Here is a 20,169-nt window from a genome sequence, read left to right on the forward strand (position 1 = left end):
TCGATTCTCCTTCATCTCTTGGTGGCTTTTGATACCATTAACCTTGGTATCCTTCTGGAGCAGCTGTCTGAGTTGGGAGTAGATTGTCACTTTGTGGTGGTGCCAGTCCTACTTAGATAGCCATCTCCAGAAGCTGGTGCTTAGAAGGTGCTGTTTAACTTCATCCAAAGCGGGTGCTACAGGAGTCAATTTTACATCCCACACTATCTAACATCTACATGGAATTGCTGAGTGGGGTCATCCTGAGTTTTAGAATCCACTGTCATCAATATGCTGTTGGTATGCAGTTCTATTTCTGGCTAGAGGATGTACCGTATTTTTTGCTCTATAAGACGCACCTTTTCCCTCCTAAAAAGTAAGGGAAAATGTGTGTGCGTCTTATGGAGCGAATGCAGGTTGCGCGGCTAAGCCCGAAGCTAGAACAGCAAGACGGAGCACTGCGCAGCACTCCCTCTAGCTATTCTGGCTTTTGGATAGCCCCCGCGAAGCTTCTGTAGGGCAGCGGGACGAAGGCTCCTCGCTACCCTGCGGAGGCTTCGCGCGGCTCTTGTGGGAAATGGGGGGAAGGGACAGAGCGTGCGGCTCTGTCCCTTCCCCCACCTCCCAGAAAAGCCCCCAAGAACCGCACTTCCTTTAAAGAGCACATGGTTCTTACAGGAGATGGGGGAAGGTACAGAGGGCAGCTTACCCGCACGCAGCCTCTTCTAGGCAGGGGGGAGCCTTCATCCCGCTGCCCGGGAGAGGCTTCAGCGGCTATCCCAGAAGCCAGAACAGCAAGAGGCTATCCCAGAAGCCAGATCCCTCTTGCTGTTCTGGCTTCTGGGATTCAGAATCCCCCCCCTGTTTCATCCCCCCCCCAACTAGGTGTGTCTTATCGTCTGGTGCGTCCTATGGAGCGAAAAATATGGTACTTAACTCATGCCAGGTTCTGGTAATGAACTAGATGAGAACCAACACACTGAAGCTTAATCCAGATAGACTAATGCACTTAATGGTCCCTCAAACTGTATGGGGGGTGCAACTTGTTCTGGATGGGGCTGCACTCTCCCTGAAGGAGTAGGTACATAGCTTTGGAATACCTCTGGATCTACTGCTGTCACAGGTTGCCTCGTAGTGCAGAGTGCCTTCCACCAGCTTCAGCTGGTGGCCCAGATGCAACCCTATCAGGATGGAGATACTGCACTTGGCTTTCAGGAGTCAGCAAACTTTTTCAGCAGGGGGCCGGTCCACTGTCCCTCAGACCTTCGCGGGGGGTGGACTATATTTGGGGGGGGGGGGGAATGAACGAATTCTTATGCCCCACAAATAACCCAAAGATGCATTTTAAATAAAAGCACACATTCTACTCATATAAAAACACGTTAATTCCTGGACCGTCCGTGGGCCGGATTTAGAAGGTGATTGGGCCAGATCCGGCCCCTGGGCCTTAGTTTGCCTACCCATGCTTTAGTTACTTGAGAATAGATTCATGTAGGCCTCTGTGCACGCATGCAATCTGGGCAGGCTAATAATACCAGTTTACATATGCATGCTCATCATATGATGACTGCATTATTTATCTATTCATCTATTTATTTATTTATTTATTTTCTGACCCTTTTCCCTAACAGGGACTCAAGGCGACTTACAGATAAAATAAGAATTTCATAACCTGTTTGCATGAATGTGCCATCATGTATCCAACCACATAGAGAGAAGTTACGTATCACCAATCAGCTTCATCTTAAGATGCTTTTCAGTGGAGTTTCAAACACTCAGCTTTGCGTACTGAGGGATGATGTGATAGGCAATCAGGTGATCAACACGTGCACCAACCCTGCAGGCCTCTGAGTGGGTTCAGGCAGAGGTATGGGGTCCCAGAATCTAACTCAGCACAATTCTCACTCCGGCATTCCTTAATCCAGCTCCACCCCTGAAATCCAACCCCTCACCTTCTGATCCAGTCTGCCCACTCACGTAACCCCTGGCACAGATTCTGCTTCCCTCATTCCGAGCTCCTTGTTCATCATTTAGCTTTGTCCTCTGGCTTCTGACCAAGAGCTGCTTTCTGACCAGAACATTGGCTTGCCCTTAGCGAATCTGCGGCCTCCAGCACTTTGGCTCTGACAAGGTTTCAAGCCTGACCTGGTGACCTGATCCCTGGCAGCCAGAATTGTAAGGGAAAGATGCAGCATAGTGATGCATCCTCTTCTTTATTCATACAACTCTGGAAATGGCTTGATTCTGCTTTTGGGGAACAGATCAACTGGAGTCGTGCAAAGAGGAATGCATGTGCTAACGATGATCAAGACCACAAGATGGATGGTACCCTTCAGAAACGGTTGATGGAACAAAGTAAAGTACATCACAAGGCTACATGCTGTTATTTTTATTATTAATTATCTTTCAACTGTGAAACCTACACAGAATGAAAACGTTGTGCTTTCCTGACTATATTATCTATTGTTCCTGAGCGTGTATCTCTCCTCTTCTTCTGTGCCTTCTCTTCACTGTCACTCAAATCTCTCTTCCCAAATGCTTCTGACACACAGTAATCACGGCAAACTGCTTGAATCTTTTAACAAGATCCCAATATGTAATTTCCTCAGCTTGGGAGGACACCTGCATGTGTTAGGCTATGTAAATGGGCCTGTTTGCTGGAGACAGTTCTGCCCACAAAGAAGGGGTGTGTGTCTTGACTGATTCAGTCGTTTTTGTGATCGCTCACAGATAAATTGATGGACACAAGCTGTTCGTAAAGGCATCTCCTGCCAGGCTATGCACAGGTAACTGTTTCTTCTTCTCTAAAAATGTACTGCTACCACAAGGCTGCCAAAGGACCACCTTTCTCAGAGGGGAGGAAGGAGAAGACAGAACAGCCTATCAAGCTGCCCATCTATCTAACCCCTCACATTCCAGCTGAAGTAGCTTCTCTTTCCCCAAACTGCTACAACAGGGCGACCTAGGGACCATCTTGTTCATAGGGGATGAGAGATCTAGCTTGCAAAATGTGTTTCTTTCTCCCTATCAGGCCATTTTAGGATGCAGTCTTAATATTGCTGCACGTCACTCCAGTCTCTGAGCTCTGCAAGATTCCAGGGGCTCCAGACGCTTACCCAGGGTTCATGTTTCCTTTTGGAAATGAGGCACAGCAGAGACAGTGGTATCTTCATGATTTATGGCTTATTTACACATATATGTAACCTGAGCCTACGATGGAGGAGCTTGCAGCATTAGCACCCCAAAAGGGTCTTGGATAGCCACAGCCACAGTCGGTTCAAACAGACATCAAACATTGCCCTCCGATTCTTTCTCCAGCTAGCTGCTTTACTTCTAGGTCATATCACTGCAAACTCTAAATTCAGGCTTTGTCCTTCTAACTATCTCTGAGTTGAGGGAGGGGTATCACCCATTTGTCATATCACACAGAGCCCCCTCCTTTGTATTTTCTAAAACAAAATAGTAGCTGAAACAAAGCCATCCTTCAAATTTTACAATGCAGTTATCAAGCCAAGTAACTTGTACAAAAATGGATATGATAGGTTTGAGTGCCTGTAAAAATGCACATTAGTGAAAGTAACACCAAAAAAATGTGTTATTTTAGGGAAAACCTATCTGCAAAAAATATGTATATTGGGCAAACTTGCATATAAACAATGGCAGAAAATGCTAATGGAAGTGTCCAACTGAAATAGAAGTGTACAACTGAAATAATACATCCTATAAGATCAATAATGATGGTCTGCCATTTTCATTCTTCCCATCAAGGAAGTCCCGGTGATTCCAAGGACTCCAGTAATACAGTTTGGACACCACTGATCTAAGTATTTAGTTTTGTAAAAAATAAAGGGAGAGTTTCCCATTCTTTAAAATTTTTCATCTCAAAGTGGTTATTTTCCAGATTTTAGACTATTTTAAAGTCCTGTAGAAATAGTAGAAATGCTATTTTATTTTTGTGTGTGCCTGAATTATTATTATGAGTTTAAGCCATATTTGAAACTCTTGCCTTGCCTAGACGCCTGAAACAGTGAGGGTCTAGCTACATGTGACACTTAACAGCATGCTTAGCAATCCTGCTGTTGGTGATTCTTAGTTAGATACCTGGTGGGAGGGAAATAGTCATCATCACTGCAGTGTATGGAGGAAAGATTTGGGCATTCCTTCAGTAGTGGAAATTTCAGAAAAATCACATCTCCTGTGTAGCAATTAGGATTTAGCATTGGGGTTGGGGGGACATCCCACTGGTGCCAATGCAAGGGAGAACAGGTGATGGATTGAACTAAATAGCTAGAAAAGTATGCACAGACCGCTGTTTGGATACCCAGAGTCCCCTATTTGCCTGGGTCACAGGCTGACAACAGCAATTGGATGCAGGTCCCAAGGTAGAATCTGGTTGTCCTCATTTTGCTTATAAGTATTGAATAGTAACTTCACGGGAAATTCTGAGATCAACAGGAATGTCAAGAGTGACAAATAATATTTGGACCATGACAAGCTGAAGGACAGCATAAACTGAATTTGTGCTGAACTAAATCTGGGGAGAATCAGATGAGACAAGGTATCTCAAAGGGATGGAGTGAAAGTTAAGGAAGGATGATTTCTCTTCTCAGATAGGTCTCATTTGTTTGGCAGCCGTATCTCAGAGCCTTTCTGCACAATCAGTTTATTTTACAATAAATGTGCATTTGATTCTCATTTGGCGTGCCTTCCCTCAAGTTGTACTTCTGATGCAGCAGGATTACATTTTGGAGCACTTAAATTCACAGTATTTGCAGCTGAAAAAGTGGACTATTTCTCCCAAGTAGCCCACTCATTGCAATTTTTACTGCTGTGCAGAAGGTGGCTGTACAAGGGTCAGGAATGTGAAGCGGATTTTTCTTATCACATAATTAATGGTATGTGACACAACTGTCCCTTCTTCCTTCCCTCCCATGTTCTGCCCCTAAAAAAAATTAAAATATTGGGAGGATATATTTTCCCCCAGGATGCAATTCCAACACATGATCATTAAGCCCCAGCAGACACCTCCCGCCCCTATCCCTAAAGCAGGGTGTGGAGCCCTCCAGAAGTTTTGGACTACAACTCCCATAAGCCCCATGGATAATAGCCAGAGTAGATGGAAATTGTAGTCCAGGCTTCCTCAACCTTGGCCCTCCAGATGTTTTTGGCCTACAACTCCCATGATCCCTAGCTAGCAGGATCAGTGGTCAGGGATGATGGGAACTGTAGTCTCAAAACATCTGGAGGGCCGAGGTTGAGGAAGTCTGTTGTAGTCTGAAGCATCCATAGGGCACCATATTGGCTGCCTGTCTCAAAGTGATGCCCTGCCATTTTGTAAACTTGTATTGGGTTTTCCTTCATTTTTAATTCTACACACACACACACACACACACACACACACAGTCCTTTGGTGCAATTGCATAATATCCCATCTCACACCCTATGAAGCAGATCTAGGTAGATTTTTTTGTTAAGAGGTACAGGCGACAATACAGCTGTTCCCTGCATCACAGCTATCCCTGCTTCCTAATGCTACATCTCCATCCATTCCAGGTGGACATGATCCTAGAGATGCAAGTGATGCTATTGCCATTGCAGAGGGACCTCTGACAGTATCAAGGAAGCACAGATGCATTCCACTCAGGTCATATATAGCACCAAAAAGCATCATCTGCACTTTTTCATTCATTAGTTCACATATGAATAACATTACCTCAGGAAAGAACTCATTCAAAAAAACTGAACATAAACTTAAGTCAAGTTTTTCATCTGCACAGAGATTACATTCACATTAGCAGCTATTTAAAACAGTCAAACAATTTTATGCTCCTGTGTGAAGCCCCAGAGATAACTTGGTCAACACACCAACAGATTTCCTGTCTGTCCAATAGACCTGAGGTATTCTTACACCTCATGAAGCGATCTAGGCTACCATAAAGTGGATTGGGATGATGATGATGATAAAACAACCATTTCACTCAAAAACTGATGTGAATGTAACCACCTGTATCTACCAAGCCTCCATCTTGTTCCACGGTGATGGCTCTTAAATGTCAGCAAATCAGGAAAAAAGGCCCCTGAAGTGAGCAATTTCACAAAGAATCTACATTTATTGCCCCCATTGCTGGCAGCCTAGCAACCCACCCACAAGGCTAATTTGGGATTCTTATTATTATTTTAATTAATCACGATCTCACTTTGCTTGGAGTTCAGTTATGAAGAGATACAGTTCTGAGGCAACTAGCCTAAATGTGTCATTAAAAAAAAAATACTTGCAGAAAGAGATTATAGATGTGAAAGAAACCTTCTTCAAGCACTGAAGTAAAGAGTAAATACATGAGGAGGAGGAGCAGAGATGAGACTGTTAGCTTTGCCCCCCCCCCCCATCATTCCAACACCTCCCAACTTCTTCTGAAGTGGGGAGACTTCTATACTCATGCACAATTTACCCTGCGGTTCTGAAATATGTGGGGAGCATCCACAAATATAGAAGGCATATGGCCATCCATTTAGTGCGGATATCAGAATGGTATCAAGAAGCAGGGCAAGACTACATAAATGATATTGAACTACATTTTGTAGGAATTCTGCCAAATGCTCTTTTGTGGATGAATGACAACAACAGCAACAAAGTTAAGACAAGGGGCCAAGCAGCATCTTACTGAGGTTATGGAACATGTGGGATAACCCTCAATTTTCCCCACTGGCCTCAGAAATTTTATAAAAATTGGGCTATTAGTATGTTCACTAATGGCCAAAAAGGCAGTCTTAATAAATTTCTGATTGTAGCTTTAACACAGATGGAGGATAGATTGGAAAATTCAAATTTAATATTATTTGAGTATTTTCAAATATGAGACTTTCTAAACTGTTGGTTAAGATTGAATGTCAGTGAACAGAAGCAGTTAAAGCGATTCAGAAAAACAAATTTGGGATATATATATATATATATATGCGACATCTAGAATTTGTTTAATTATATTATCCAAAGAAGAGAGCCAAATCAGTTATACCACACATGAAAAGGGAAATAATATTTAGAGAATAGTTTTTGATGGCATATGGAAATATAGTTGGCTAAATATCAACAGATACACAGCATCAATAACCTTAATAGATAATGCATAAAAGTGAGGATAAATTGGTACCTAATCTTTATCAGGTTTATTTAGGATTTATAAAACCAAGCGTTCTAATAATTGGAAATGTGGAATGGGCAGACTGACTTTTCCCACTGTGGACCTGCCCCGTGGCAAAGAATTATAGGCAGGAGATTTTTCAGAATGTTCAAATGATTTTGAAATATAGACTATAGTTCGACTCTAAACTACTTTTATTGAATTATTTTAAAGATGTTGTCTCACAGGTGAAAGAGAAATTATTGTTATTTATGATTGTGGTGGTGAGGACACTTTAAGGTATTGGAAAAATAATCAATCTCCTCAGCTGCAAGAATGGTACATCAAAATGTGGAATTTCACTATACCCTATGGGTAAAGCAATTGTGGGGTAGCAGGGATTTGAATGGATTTAGTGGGTTTGAACAAGAATAGGCTTCTTTTTAAAAAGTATAAAAGAAGCAAGAGAGCTAGCCTGCATTGGTAACCCTTGTCCTGCTTTCTAAGTTTTAGCTAAGTAGATTAACGCAGAGATAAGTATATTTTCTAATGACAGACCTGTTCTTGGAAGTGCTCTTTATGGGTTTTGGCCCTCATAAACACAACATTCTATTTATATTATTTAATATGATAAGGGTGCTTCCTATTATTTTTCACATTGTGCATTTTGAAAATTAATTTTGAAAAGGAAATTCTCCCAAAGATTGCCTTCCACGGGTCGGAGAGCCATGTGACTGACATGCTTGTCTGCAGCATCCCATTTCATATACTTCTGGCAACTGGAACGTGTCCAGAGGAGGGCAACCAAAATGGTCAAAGGCCTGGAAACGATGCCTTATGAGGAACGGCTAAGGGAGCTGGGCATGTTTAGCCTGGAGAAGAGGAGGTTAAGGGGTGATATGATAGCCATGTTCAAATATATAAAAGGATGTCACATAGAGGAGGGAGAAAGGTTGTTTTCTGCTGCTCCAGAGAAGCGGACACGGAGCAATGGATCCAAACTACAAGAAAGAAGATTCCACCTAAACATTAGGAAGAACTTCCTGACAGTAAGAGCTGTTCGACAGTGGAATTTGCTGCCAAGGAGTGTGGTGGAGTCTCCTTCTTTGGAGGTCTTTAAGCAGAGGCTTGACAACCATATGTCAGGAGTGCTCTGATGGTGTTTCCTGCTTGGCAGGGGGTTGGACTCGATGGCCCTTGTGGTCTCTTCCAACTCTATGATTCTATGATTCTATGATTCTATAATATCTCACGGTATGACAAGGTTAAAGCACACAAAGCATTTAAAAACCATATTGTCAGGAAAGCATTGTTTAATGTCTGGATAAGATATAAAGATTTACTTGGGAAAAAAACCCCAAGGTGGTTATCACCGATAGAAGTGAAGGCTCAGAAAAAGCTCAATATGGAGGCCAAATGGCCGAAATATTGGGAGAGTTTGGAACAAGAAGGAGACAAATTGAAATTGCAGAGTTTTGAGAAACTAAAAGATAAAGTGCGAGACTGGCTTCATTACTATCAAATAAGGGAGGCTTACAATCTGGACAAAAAAAATGGCTTCCAGGTGGAAAAATCAAAATTGGAAACAGAACTGTTAGACCCCAAAACTAAGATACTATCAAGAATGTATAACTTGCTGTTGAAATGGAATACTCAGGATGAAACGGTTAAATCTGCTATGATTAAATGGGCACAAGATGTTGGACATAACATTATGTTTGCTGACTGGGAACAGTTGTGGACCACAGGTATGAAATTTACGGCATGTAATGCCTTAAGAGAGAATATTATGAAAATGATATACAGGTGGTACATGACACCAGTCAAGCTTGCAAAAATCTACCATTTGCTCGATAATAAATGTTGGAAATGTAAAGATAATGAAGGCACATTCTTTCACCTTTGGTGGACGTGCCCAAGGATTAAGGCTTTCTGGGAGATGATATATAATGAAATGAAAAAGGTATTTAAATATACCTTCTTGAAGAAACCAGAGGCCTTTCTCCTGGGCATGGTCGGCCAATTGGCATTAAAGAAGGATAGAACTTTTTTTATGTACGCTACAACAGCAGCAAGAATACTCATTGCAAAGTATTGGAAGACACAAGATCTACCCACCTTGGAAGAATGGCAGATGAAAGTGATAGACTTTATGGAATTGGCGGAAATGACTGGCAGAATCCGAGACCAGGGAGAAGAGTCGGTGGAGGAAGATTGGAAGAAATTTAAAGATTATCTACAGAAACATTGTAAAATTAATGAATGCTAAAATGATGTCGGAATGAAATGAAGCGGTTTTAGCAACAATGTTAAAAAGGAGTATGTAAAAATGGATTGTTAATAGATGAAAATATAAAGTTATAATATGTTAAGATAAAGAATTAAGATAAAAACAAAGAGGGAAAGGATTTGCTGAATTAACCATTCGAACTGGAATACAAAAAAGGGAGGTGTGAGGAGGTCAGGGAAACAAGTAAATGAAAGGCAAGACATGGAAAGATGGATTTATTTTTAATTGTTTTTATTTCCTCTGTATTATGTATCTTTTGTTTTCTTTTTTCTATTTCTTTATTACTTTTGTAATTTCTTTTGAAATTTTAATAAATATCATTTTAAAAAAAACAAAAAAAACAAAGATCCTAGCTGCCTGGTACTCATTTAAAGACGATAAAAGGGAACCTCAGTGAGGTGTTAGCAGTGCACCTTGTCAGAGTGGTAGTGTCTGAAGATGGCCCATGCCATATCCCTTCTTGCCTTGCCACTGGCTGGGTCTGACACCCACACACCTGACACAATGAAGTTAGGAGCTCCAATAGAACTTTAGCTGAGAAGACAATGTGGCAGGGAATGCCTGTTCCATTTTCACATCTGCTGTTGCTGTAGCCACAGACCACTGTGCCACAGACTCGGTCAGCAACAGACTATTCTAAGGACAGCTATGCTGGAACCCACAACTTTCCTTTATCCAGCATTAATTATGGTCAAGTTAGTGGATCCACTGGAGAAATGGTGTGGTTCGACAACTACAGCACTGTTTTACGACTACAGGCTGCAAGTCATCGCCTCCAGCGTAAAAAGAGGAAGAGACTTTTCTAATAAGCAAAATGGCCACAGCGCCCTTACATAATGCATGCTCTTGCTTCACGGAAGTGAATGAACAAATGTTTACTTCAGTGACAGTACAGATTCTGCAAAAAGCAGCAGTGAGAAAGTCCTCTTGCCTGGTCTCCTGTGGTGAGAGAATTTGTTCCAGATGACCATGAAAGTAAACTGCTATAACCTGGAAGAGCTAGATCTGCTCCTTTTTTCAGGCAAATGACTAACAGAGAAATCCTATGCATATTTATTCAGAAGTAAGTCCCATTGGGTTCAACAGAGCTTGTTCACAAGTAAGTATGCAGAGAACTGCAGTCTAATGTATGCATGTTTGGGCAGACGGACGGATTTTCTGAGCCAGTAACTTTAAAAGAATGTTTTCCTGCTTGCTTGCTTGCTTTGCCACTTTAAAAAAGCCCAGTAACGGCATCTGATCCTAGATATCCCCATCAGGTACTCTGAACCATTTACCATATGTTAGCAAATTGCATCAAAACGTTAGGGTTCTTCTTAGCTAAATCAATTGGAATACTCTGCAAAATAAGTAATATGTGCCAGAAGCAAAAGTATGGAGTCTCTCAATTGGGAGATCTGTGGATGATTTTCCTGACTTTACAGCTTCTGCCACAACATAAAAACGGTCTCTGTGTTTATTTAATTTCTTTAAATATTGAATTAGATCATATTATTGCTTGATTGAGAAACAAATGAAATTTGGCAGGCAGCCCAAGCTGGAGCATGTTAAAACACACTGAAGAAGGCCAGCTAAAGAAAATACTCATTTGGCTTTCATGTGAAATGTTTTTTTTAAAACAGAGTCTGATGGGGGGGCAGAGAGAACAAGCACATTTTTACATTGTATAATCATGTATTGCCTGCAATAACACACTGGATTACCAGTTTAGCTGAGGATCTCTCACTTGTTGTTCAAAAGGTTGCTGAATCTGTTACATGCAGCAACAAAACAGCCAGACTTTTAAGCACTTCCTAACATTCCAGATTTCCCTGGGATACGTGACTGTTTCTTCTAAAAGATCAACAGAACTTTGAAAGTGTTTAACACTGAGTGGATTGGGGCCAATACCCACAACTGCTGATTTCCTAACAATTGCATCTAAAACATCTTACTCTGGAAATAAGTGCTACTTATTTTAAACAGTTCGCCTAACAAATATGGCACTTGGGATTTCAAGTACTACCTAACCACCTCCTCCCTTTCAGTTTCATGATATTGAGTATTACAGAGTTATGTATTATAGTATTACAAACAGTAATAAGGGGTAATAATGGTGTGATTTTTTTTGTTAATCTGAAATGACTAGGTACTTATTTTGCCTTTTAGTGGGCCTTTTAAATCCATTCCACTGAGTTATGTTTGGAGATCTATAAAACACTTAAAATGTTCACACCCACTGTGATGATTGGGGGGGGTTTAAATTTTCTGTGGTCTTGAACAGACCTGCCCAGCATAAACACATCAAGTTTAACCCAACCTGCTAATCTCCTTGTCTGCCGTTGCTTGAATTCCAAGCTTGCCCACCCCGGCAAATAATATAATTTGCCCATATAATTTGCTGGTGGTCTGCATTTGGCTGGGTAGGTCATATGTTATGTAGGCTTGGCTTATAGCCATCTTCCTCTACCTGATGAGCTACAGGTGTTTTTTACTACATCTCCCATCACCCCAGACACTAGCATAACAATGTCAACTACGAGGGGAGTTGCAATCCAACCACATCAGGAGGATGCCAGGTTAAGGAAGACTGGCCTAGAGTATTCTACAAACCTGCCATGCTCATCCAAATGGATGCCCTCTTTGGATAAACTACCAGAGGATGTTCTAGGGCAATGCAAACTGAGGATACACTCCACAGGAACTTCCTCAAAATGGGGATAGTCTGCTGCAGTCTAAAATAAGTTTATCATAACAGGGCAATGACAGCTTTTGAAACAAAATAAACTATTCCTTGCTACTTCTGCTCTTTTGGTTGCTAATGATGGATCAGCCTGCCGGCCTTAGCACCAATTAACTATGAGAAAGCTGCAACAAAACCTTACTTCCAGAAAAGGTGTTTAGGAGGGCTGGTATTAATCTAAACATTTTTTAAAAAATTTAAAAGGGAGATAAATTTTGCTATTTAAGTCACTGCCAGTATGCCATGAAAACTCAAACATCCAAAAGAGATGTGGTTAGAGGAGTTTTTTTAAGGCCTGCTCTGGGATCTGTAGTGTGTGGGGGAGGAAAGAAAGAAACGAACATGACAATATTTCGCACATCACACTAAGTCAAACAATGGCTTAGATAGAAAACGTGAGCTCCCAGAGAACATCTTGCAGCCTCTCTGCTCCTTTTTGCTGCTACCGCTCAATGAGCTAAGCAAAGGTTTAGTATGTTATCTGAACCTTGGCTGTAACCAAGTTCTAGCTCATGGTTAGTCTGGAGGCAGCTTAACTATGACACACTATGGCAGATCTTGCTTAGCATGTTGTGTCACCCAAAGGGACCATGGAGGAGCAAAGTGGCTGCAAACAGAGGTGCGTCTGGTATCTTCCTTATACAGTTTCAGGCAAATGCTAATGACACACCTCTCTACTCTGTCTTTTGACACTTGAGGTGTATATTTTTAGTTCCCACTTTATAACAGTTTTTAAATATTGTGTTTTAATATTGTAGCCTGCCCTGGAACCTTAGGGTGAAGGGTGAGTAAACAAACAAACAAACAAATCACCACCACCACCATCTTCATCTAGTCCAGCATTTGAACCGAGTAATCAGCACTAAACAAGTACCCATGGGGCAAAAGTGTCATCTTTAGTGAATGAGGAAATTTAGCAGGCCTCATTTTCAAACTCAGGAAATTCCCCAAAGTGGCTGAAACATGATTTTATTTTATTTATTTTATATCACTTCTCTACAATCTGTGTAAGAAATTCTAGTAGGATAGTCATGCTAGATTGTAGCAGCATTCATTGTTGTTTCTGAAAGAAACTAATAAACTCAAACCTGGACTTCTTGCTCTTAGTGTATCCCAACTTTTGTAGAATGCCTAGTTAAGAGTACATTTCTGGTGAAGCAGCACTGAGAACTGTAGTCAGATTATCTGTAATGGTTACTGTGATTCATAAACTTCAGAATATATATTAGAAAGGCTTCAACTCCAGCTTGCATTTCCACCAGAAGCTCTTGGTGCATTTTTCTGCCTGGACGCAGAGGGCCACTGGCAATTTCTAGGCACACTCTAGGGCTAGTTATCAAGCAGAATTCATAAATGAACAACATCGAGTTTTAAGCAGTTCTGCTGCCTACAAGCACTATGTCAGACATCTCAGAACAGGCCCACTTAAAATGACTTTTTTCATGCTTTGGTAGATGTAAAAATAACATAACATCTTAGATGCACAGCTCCCTTAAAACCAATGATGAGAAATCCATACAAAAAAATTTTTTTAACAGGAAGCTGGTTTCATGGCAGCATAATTCACGAAGATTATAGGCCAGCTGCTTCTCCCAAATAAACATAGGGTGCACATGGTATAATATTTAGATTTGCATAGCACTTTGGTGTGTTCAAAGGACTTCACATACCAAAACATCCTGTAACGTAGATCAGTATCATTAATCCATTACAGTGGAACCTTGTTTTACGGACGGGATCCATTCCGGAGGCCCATTCGTAACACGGAACTGATGTAAGCTGAAGTGCCGCGTCTGTGCATGGTGCGATTTAGTGCTTCTGTGCATGCGTGAGTGGCGAAACCCGGAAGTAACCCGTTCTGGTACTTCCAGGTTGCCGCGGGACGCAAGATGAAAACACGCAACCTGAAGCAGACGCAACCTGAGGTATGACTGTATTACAAATGCAGATCTAAGAGGCAGAGGTCTGTCTATGGCACGGGTGGCCACCATGATGCACTTCAAGTGTTGTTGGATTCCAACAACAGCCCCAGCTGGCATGGGCAATGATCAGAGGTGATGGGACTGGAGTTGTAGTTCAGAAACAAGTGGAGGGCACCATAACTGCTAACCCTGTCCTATGGTCACTAGTGAGTTCAGGGAGAAGGGATTTCCTAATTCATATGTCACTGGCTTAGCTACTCTGCCAGCATTCCCACTGTGTTCTTCTTCGAAATGCGAAGCAAATCATTTTGTATGTACTGAGAGCAACTAGGCAGCTCTTCAGTCTATTGGAAGGACATTCTCACTGGTAAGTGAAGAGACAAATGTTTATTATACAGGTATGTACATTTAAATGACCTAAACAGGATGCACATCATGAGAATGCAAACATGGTATATATGTCTGGGGTGGGTGGCTTTGAGTGTGTTACTCTGCTGCTGTCAGAAAAAAATGCAAAAATGGTAGTGTCTCCTATTCCTCCACATACAGTGTGATCCACAATCTCATGCTATCAGGAACTTGCCCAGCAGCCATAAAACCAGAGAAATCCAGATGGCCTTGTGGTGTTACCAAACACATAAAAATTCCATTGCCTCCATGGTTGCTAATGTCTTTGCTGTTAGAGCATTCAGAGAAGCTGCAGAGGGTTGCTCATTACTCTTTACGAATAAATGAAATTATTTACCCAATACCAATAAAAGAGCTGTCAACAGAAACAATTGACCAATGTCTCTCTGGCTAAAGCCTATCCAGCACACTCCACAGATAGCAACAGCTTTAATATGCTGTTGTCCTGGCTAGACATCAGCAACTGCCAGGGTCCCCCGGAACTGACATGTGCCCTGGGACCCCCACTTCAATTTCCCATAAAAGCACAAGCGTGACACTATGTCTGGTGCCATGGGACACTGTGAGATATTAAAATGCCAGCTCCGAGCCAGTCTTGGAGCACTGCTGCCACTTCTTCCAAGAATGCCTAAGGGAGAATGGCCATCAATGTAAGTGGGAACACACATTGTTGAGGACCTCACTCAAGCATGGAGCTGACCCAGCCGTTACCAGAGCTTTCTTGGCTCCCAGCTTTTGGAGTACCTGAATATGGCATTTTCTTACTCTGAAATTAGCATTAATATTTTGCTGCTGTGATAAACACACATGTAACCTCTATTGAATAGATTTCAGTTCCTCCTCTTTCATTCTGCAGTAGATAAATATCGGGCTGGTTACTCTCAAGAACGCAGAAGAAGCTTGAGTGACTTGTCCAAGGTCACGTCACAAAATATTGGTGGGTACATAAGTGGAATCCCACAAATCATTCCTTTTAACTTGCTCAACTCAAAGCTTTCCTCTTTAATTCAGATTTTGTCCTTTAATCATGCAACACACACATGATCCCCACTAAGTACATCTTCTACCATCTAGCAGTGTCTAATTGAAGAACAGAGCCTTCCCACAGAAAAGAAGGTCCACTCCCATCATTGTGGGACACCGGCTTGTTATAGCTACCATGTGAAATTGCAGTGTTACACCAAAGGTTCGCTGAAATTACAGAGTTACACCAAATGAAAAAAAATGAAATAAATATCTAAAGCCCAGCTTCTCATGAATGAAACTTTTACTGACTAGGAGGGATCATCCTGTTCCAACTGCACAGAATTTCAGCCACTTGAGTTCCTCCAGTCTCAATCCATCCAAGAGATGGATTATTAGCAAGCAACCAATGAGAACAACAGAAGAGAAACCCAGTGTTGTTCTGCACTAGAGGGTTGAACTAAAAGGAAGTGGGTTTGGATGCCAGTAGGCAGCCTTGATCATTTTTCTTGGTCTACCTCCCAACTGATAACAGGTGACCTTCCATTACGGGCTAATTATGAAGATGGATGAAATCAGAAAGCGTTCTCAGGTACCCTGAGCAAAAAAGAGTGCAGGCTATACAGAGAAGGCTGGTTTTATTTCCACTGCTTTGGAAGTTTGTCCTTTCCAAAGAAAATACCACAGCAAGTTTAGTTAAAGCCAGTGTACACATTACCTGAAAAGCTTTCCAAAAGGCAGCTGGAATCAGGATGTGTGGATCTACAATCTCAGTACACGTCTACCAAAGAACTCCCCAAGGCGCCACGCCAAAGTCAGGTTTGTGGTGACTCCACCACATAACCACTATATTCTAAAAATGGCCACGTAGAATAACCATCGGAATTAAGAAGTAGCAAGCAAGGCAATCTTGGTCCCACCAGAGAACCCTTCTTCAAATATCTCTTTTCTTTCATTTTCCATTGAGAACTGTGTTATTTAGGACTGTTCTACAGGACAGAGCTATGCCACGCAAACTAAGAACCACATTTGCATGCTTCTCGTTAAAGGGAAACGGTCCTGTCAGGATAGGACAAATGTGCATTTTCAGAATCTGCAGAGGAAGGGGGAAACATCACATTTCAGAAGAGATAAACAATAACTAATATTTGTTCCTGTATTAAGTTTTCAAAATTGGCCCTTAGCATTAAAAAGAAAAAGAAAAACTTAACCTGTATGTATTTTCATTTATTCCTGAATAGGGCAGCAGCACTACACTTCCAAAGAGAAGCACCTGATCTACAAGTGTCCCTTATTTTTAACTGGCTGAACCCCTTATTCAAAAAAGGGTTGGGGGCATACACCTGATTTTTCACTCTAGGCTTGGGGGCTCTTTGGCCCCGGTTCTCCCTCCTGACATTTTGGTGGTGTTTTTTAAAGGAAAAGGGAGAATGGGCTTGGTAGGCCCAACAAGCCAGGAAGGGGCAAGGCGTGAGCCCCTTCCGAGGAAGCAGCCACGATCCCCGTCCGCCCCCTTGCCTCCCGTTCCTACAAAGTGAACTGCCCTCCCTGCCCTATTTAGGAAAGTGGATGGCGCAGGAGCTATATTTGAAAACCGAGGTAAACAAGATCTCGGCGGTAGTGGATGGAGCACGACAGCTGCCTAAGATTAATCGCGCAAGTCGAGGGGGGAAAGGGAGACCCGCGCAAACACATGGGAGGATTGCGGGGGGGCGGGGGGGCTTGCATGCAAGGGCTTCCTTTGCTTTCATTTTGAAATGGGTCCCGAGCCCAAACAGAGGCTGGAAATCCCTTTTCCTTGAACTGCAGCCGGCCCTTCTCTCTACCCGAACAACCCCTCCTCGGCCATTAAAACAGACATATAGATGTTCTGTGGAGTGATCCCAGCACGATCGCTGTTTTTTTTAAGGAGCAAACCGATTCGTTTATGGGGTCTCCGTTTGCAAAGCTCTCAGCTACGGCTCCAGACCCAAACAAGACCCAAATAGGGCGTTTGGGGAGAGAAAAAGAAATTTATGGCCACTGCATTAAAGGCATCTATTCTGCCCATTGCTCCTGCTTCCCTTCCCTTCCCTCCCCCCCCCCCGGGAAAAAAAACCCAAATCCTCGTCTCCCCTCACCTCCTGCACCGAGCCACCTCTCTCGCCCTTCCCTCCTGCATCTGTTCCAAAAGGCTGTCATCAAGTTCGGCAGCAAGGAATCAAGGAATCCCCGGGTTTTGGCTGTGAAACGGAGCGCCCTGCACGCTTCTCGCCGGAGCCCTTGCCGGCTTGTTATTATATTAAAATCTCACCCAGCTTCCCTCCTGATCCCCGTGCAAAAGCCGCTACGGCGAGGGGGTGGGGTGGCAGGAGAGTTTGGAGAGCGGCAGGCAAAAGCGAGCAGGGGCAGCCTGCTTCCATGCACCTTCTGACGGAGCACAAACCCCGAGCAGATCCCCTCCTTCCCTGCAATTTCCTCCGGCTCCTTCAAACGGTCTGCGTGCAAAACTAGGATGCGAGGCTGCAGCACCCGGCTTATCTCCATATGCATGTGCAACACACACACACGCACTCACAAATGCACAGCCTCACACGCAGGCAAGCGACAGCTCCATCCTCCAAGCAGGGAAACGGCCCTCCTGTTTGCATTTGCAACATCTGATCCAGCAGTTTTCTGATGGGGGGCTTGGTTTTTGGAAGGAGACCCTTCCCTCTCCTCTCCCTAAACGCACACATACAGACGCAACTATATGCAGTAGCGAAAACTAGGACTTCCCAGCCACAAACCTGCATATTTTGTTTACAGTGAAACGGTAATGGATCTCTGCCACTTACCTTTCTGATTCTTTGCGGGGGGGGCGGGGGTCCTCCTTGCTCCCCAGTTTACAGATCCTTCCGGTTCTCTAAAGCGATCTCATTGCATCTCGTGCCCGATCGTTGCCAGGACAGGAGGGAGGATGGTGAGGTGTGGAGCGGAGAGGGTGCGAGGGGGGGCCTCCTTGGCATGTCAATCCAACTTGCCTGGCTCGCCGGTGGACCGAGCTCCTCTTCCACCGCTGCGCGTGGGGAAGTGCATTTGAAAAAGGGGAAGTGCGTGGGTTTAAAAAACACGGGCGATTCCCCCTCCCCACCGCCCGGCCTCGCTTATGCTCGGTGGTGTGTGCAGAGTAATTTGGAGGGGAGGGAGGGAGGCACAGTGGAGATGAAGATAAGGTGGGCGAGCGAGAAGGGCGGGGGTGGTTGGGAGGGAGGTGGTGGTGGCGGCACACCCCGCCTCTTCCAAAAGAAAATAGACAGCAGGGTGGGCTTCTTCTCACACCATCCCTGGTGCTTCAGAAGAGAGAGAGGGAGACTTTGCAGCCTGGCAAGACAGCAAGCGGGCCAACCTCGGCGCCTGCCTGCTTTCTGGATGAGAGGCAGACCCAGCCAGCCTTGTGCACAACTGCAGCAGAGAAGCCAAATCAAAAAGCCAATCTGCGAGCCTCTCCAAACTCCACGTCACCCTATCAGCTGGGAGTAAGAACTGCAACCGAATTACAAGCCATGCATATTTATCCTTCGCAACGCTGCGGGGGGGGGGGGGGGCTTTCGGTTTGTGTACTTTGAAGCGCAGGGAACCACAGGCAAGCCCCGCGCAAAATAAATACATGAATGGGCTGCCTCTCTCCGACGGACGGACGAATGGACGGACGGACAGATGACTGGAGACCCCCGGGGGGGGCAGAGATTCTCCCCTCCTCCCCTTTTAGTTATGTGGCTTTGACTTTGCACCTTCTATATTGGGGGTAGCAATAGGGGGTGGGAGAACAAGATCTGACCCTTGGAATATTATTATTTTTTCAGAAGAAGAAAAGCAAAACCCCAAACTAACCCAAATCTTTCATTCGGTTGGAAGTATCTGCCAAGGACATCTGAGAGAGAATAAATATAGCTGCTGAAAACTGCTTAGGCAGAATCCGTGTTGGCTTTTGGGAATCGGTTGGATGCAGCCACTTCATGTGGCCGTGGTGGAGTTGGTGGGAATGCGCCCAGTCATCTTTCTTAACCGAAGTCAAATAACTACTTGGGAGGCAGCAGGAACCATTTGGAAGCTAAAAATATGACCCACTGCCTCACAAATTGCTGTTTGGCTTCAGTGACAAATGACCAGGCTTCAAACTGTGGGTTCCATCCGCCTGGAGGAGAATGATAGCTTTTGAGTTTTGCAACTGGAGACCACGAGCAGATCTCCACCCCGCTGCCTGTAATTGCCTCTAAATTTGCCATGAGCAAGCATGCCGTCAGTCCGTTCCAAGAGGCCTGCCGCTTGGCATGTGGCGATCCCTGCTTTAAAGGCTACATTATAGAGATCCACGGGGAAGTTCTCCTGCCCAGGCTCCCTAGAAATGAATGGGAGCTGTGCAAAAGCACCGCCATCTTAGCTTGCATTAGTTTATCAGTTTTTAGTTTTTAAATGAAGATGCTCTGTGGTTTCAGCCTCTTATTTTTAGTGCTAGGTGTCTTTAATAATTCCAAGCAGGAGCAGAAAGTAGGTTGAGGCACAAAGATACATAATTCTTGTCGGCGGAAGCAGGACTCCAGATGTGTTTTGCAGCTGCAGCAGTATGCAAAGACAGACAGTGATTTGAGGTGCGCAGATGTTTCATTTCAACTCATCTCCACAACCAAGCACATCAATGCGTGTCAAATAGTTACAAGGATTCCCCTTTCCTCCCTCTCCTCCCATCTCACATGTGGCTGTAGAACTTGCTTTGAAACTTAACTATATTCCCTTGGGCTTTGTGTT

At 43.6% G+C, this 20,169-nt stretch overlaps 1 protein-coding gene across 3 annotated transcripts in view; it reads right to left on the minus strand.

Annotated features, from left to right (window-relative positions):
- SLC8A3 (solute carrier family 8 member A3) overlaps positions 1-18,866 on the minus strand; it is a 169,933-nt gene extending 151,067 nt beyond the window's left edge. Inside the window, exon 1 of one of the 3 annotated variants that reach the window (XM_083606464.1) lies at positions 18,219-18,866. The gene's annotated coding sequence lies outside the window, so the exon portion shown is untranslated. Of the gene's footprint in view, positions 1-17,522; positions 17,685-18,218 lie in introns of those variants that run through there. The other 2 variants (XM_083606466.1, XM_083606465.1) reach the window with 2 other exon arrangements.
- Positions 18,867-20,169: the final 1,303 nt, after the last annotated feature.

This window comes from Podarcis filfolensis (assembly GCF_964270895.1).
Source record: "Podarcis filfolensis genome assembly, chromosome: 1".
NCBI classification, from domain to species: domain Eukaryota; kingdom Metazoa; phylum Chordata; class Lepidosauria; order Squamata; family Lacertidae; genus Podarcis; species Podarcis filfolensis.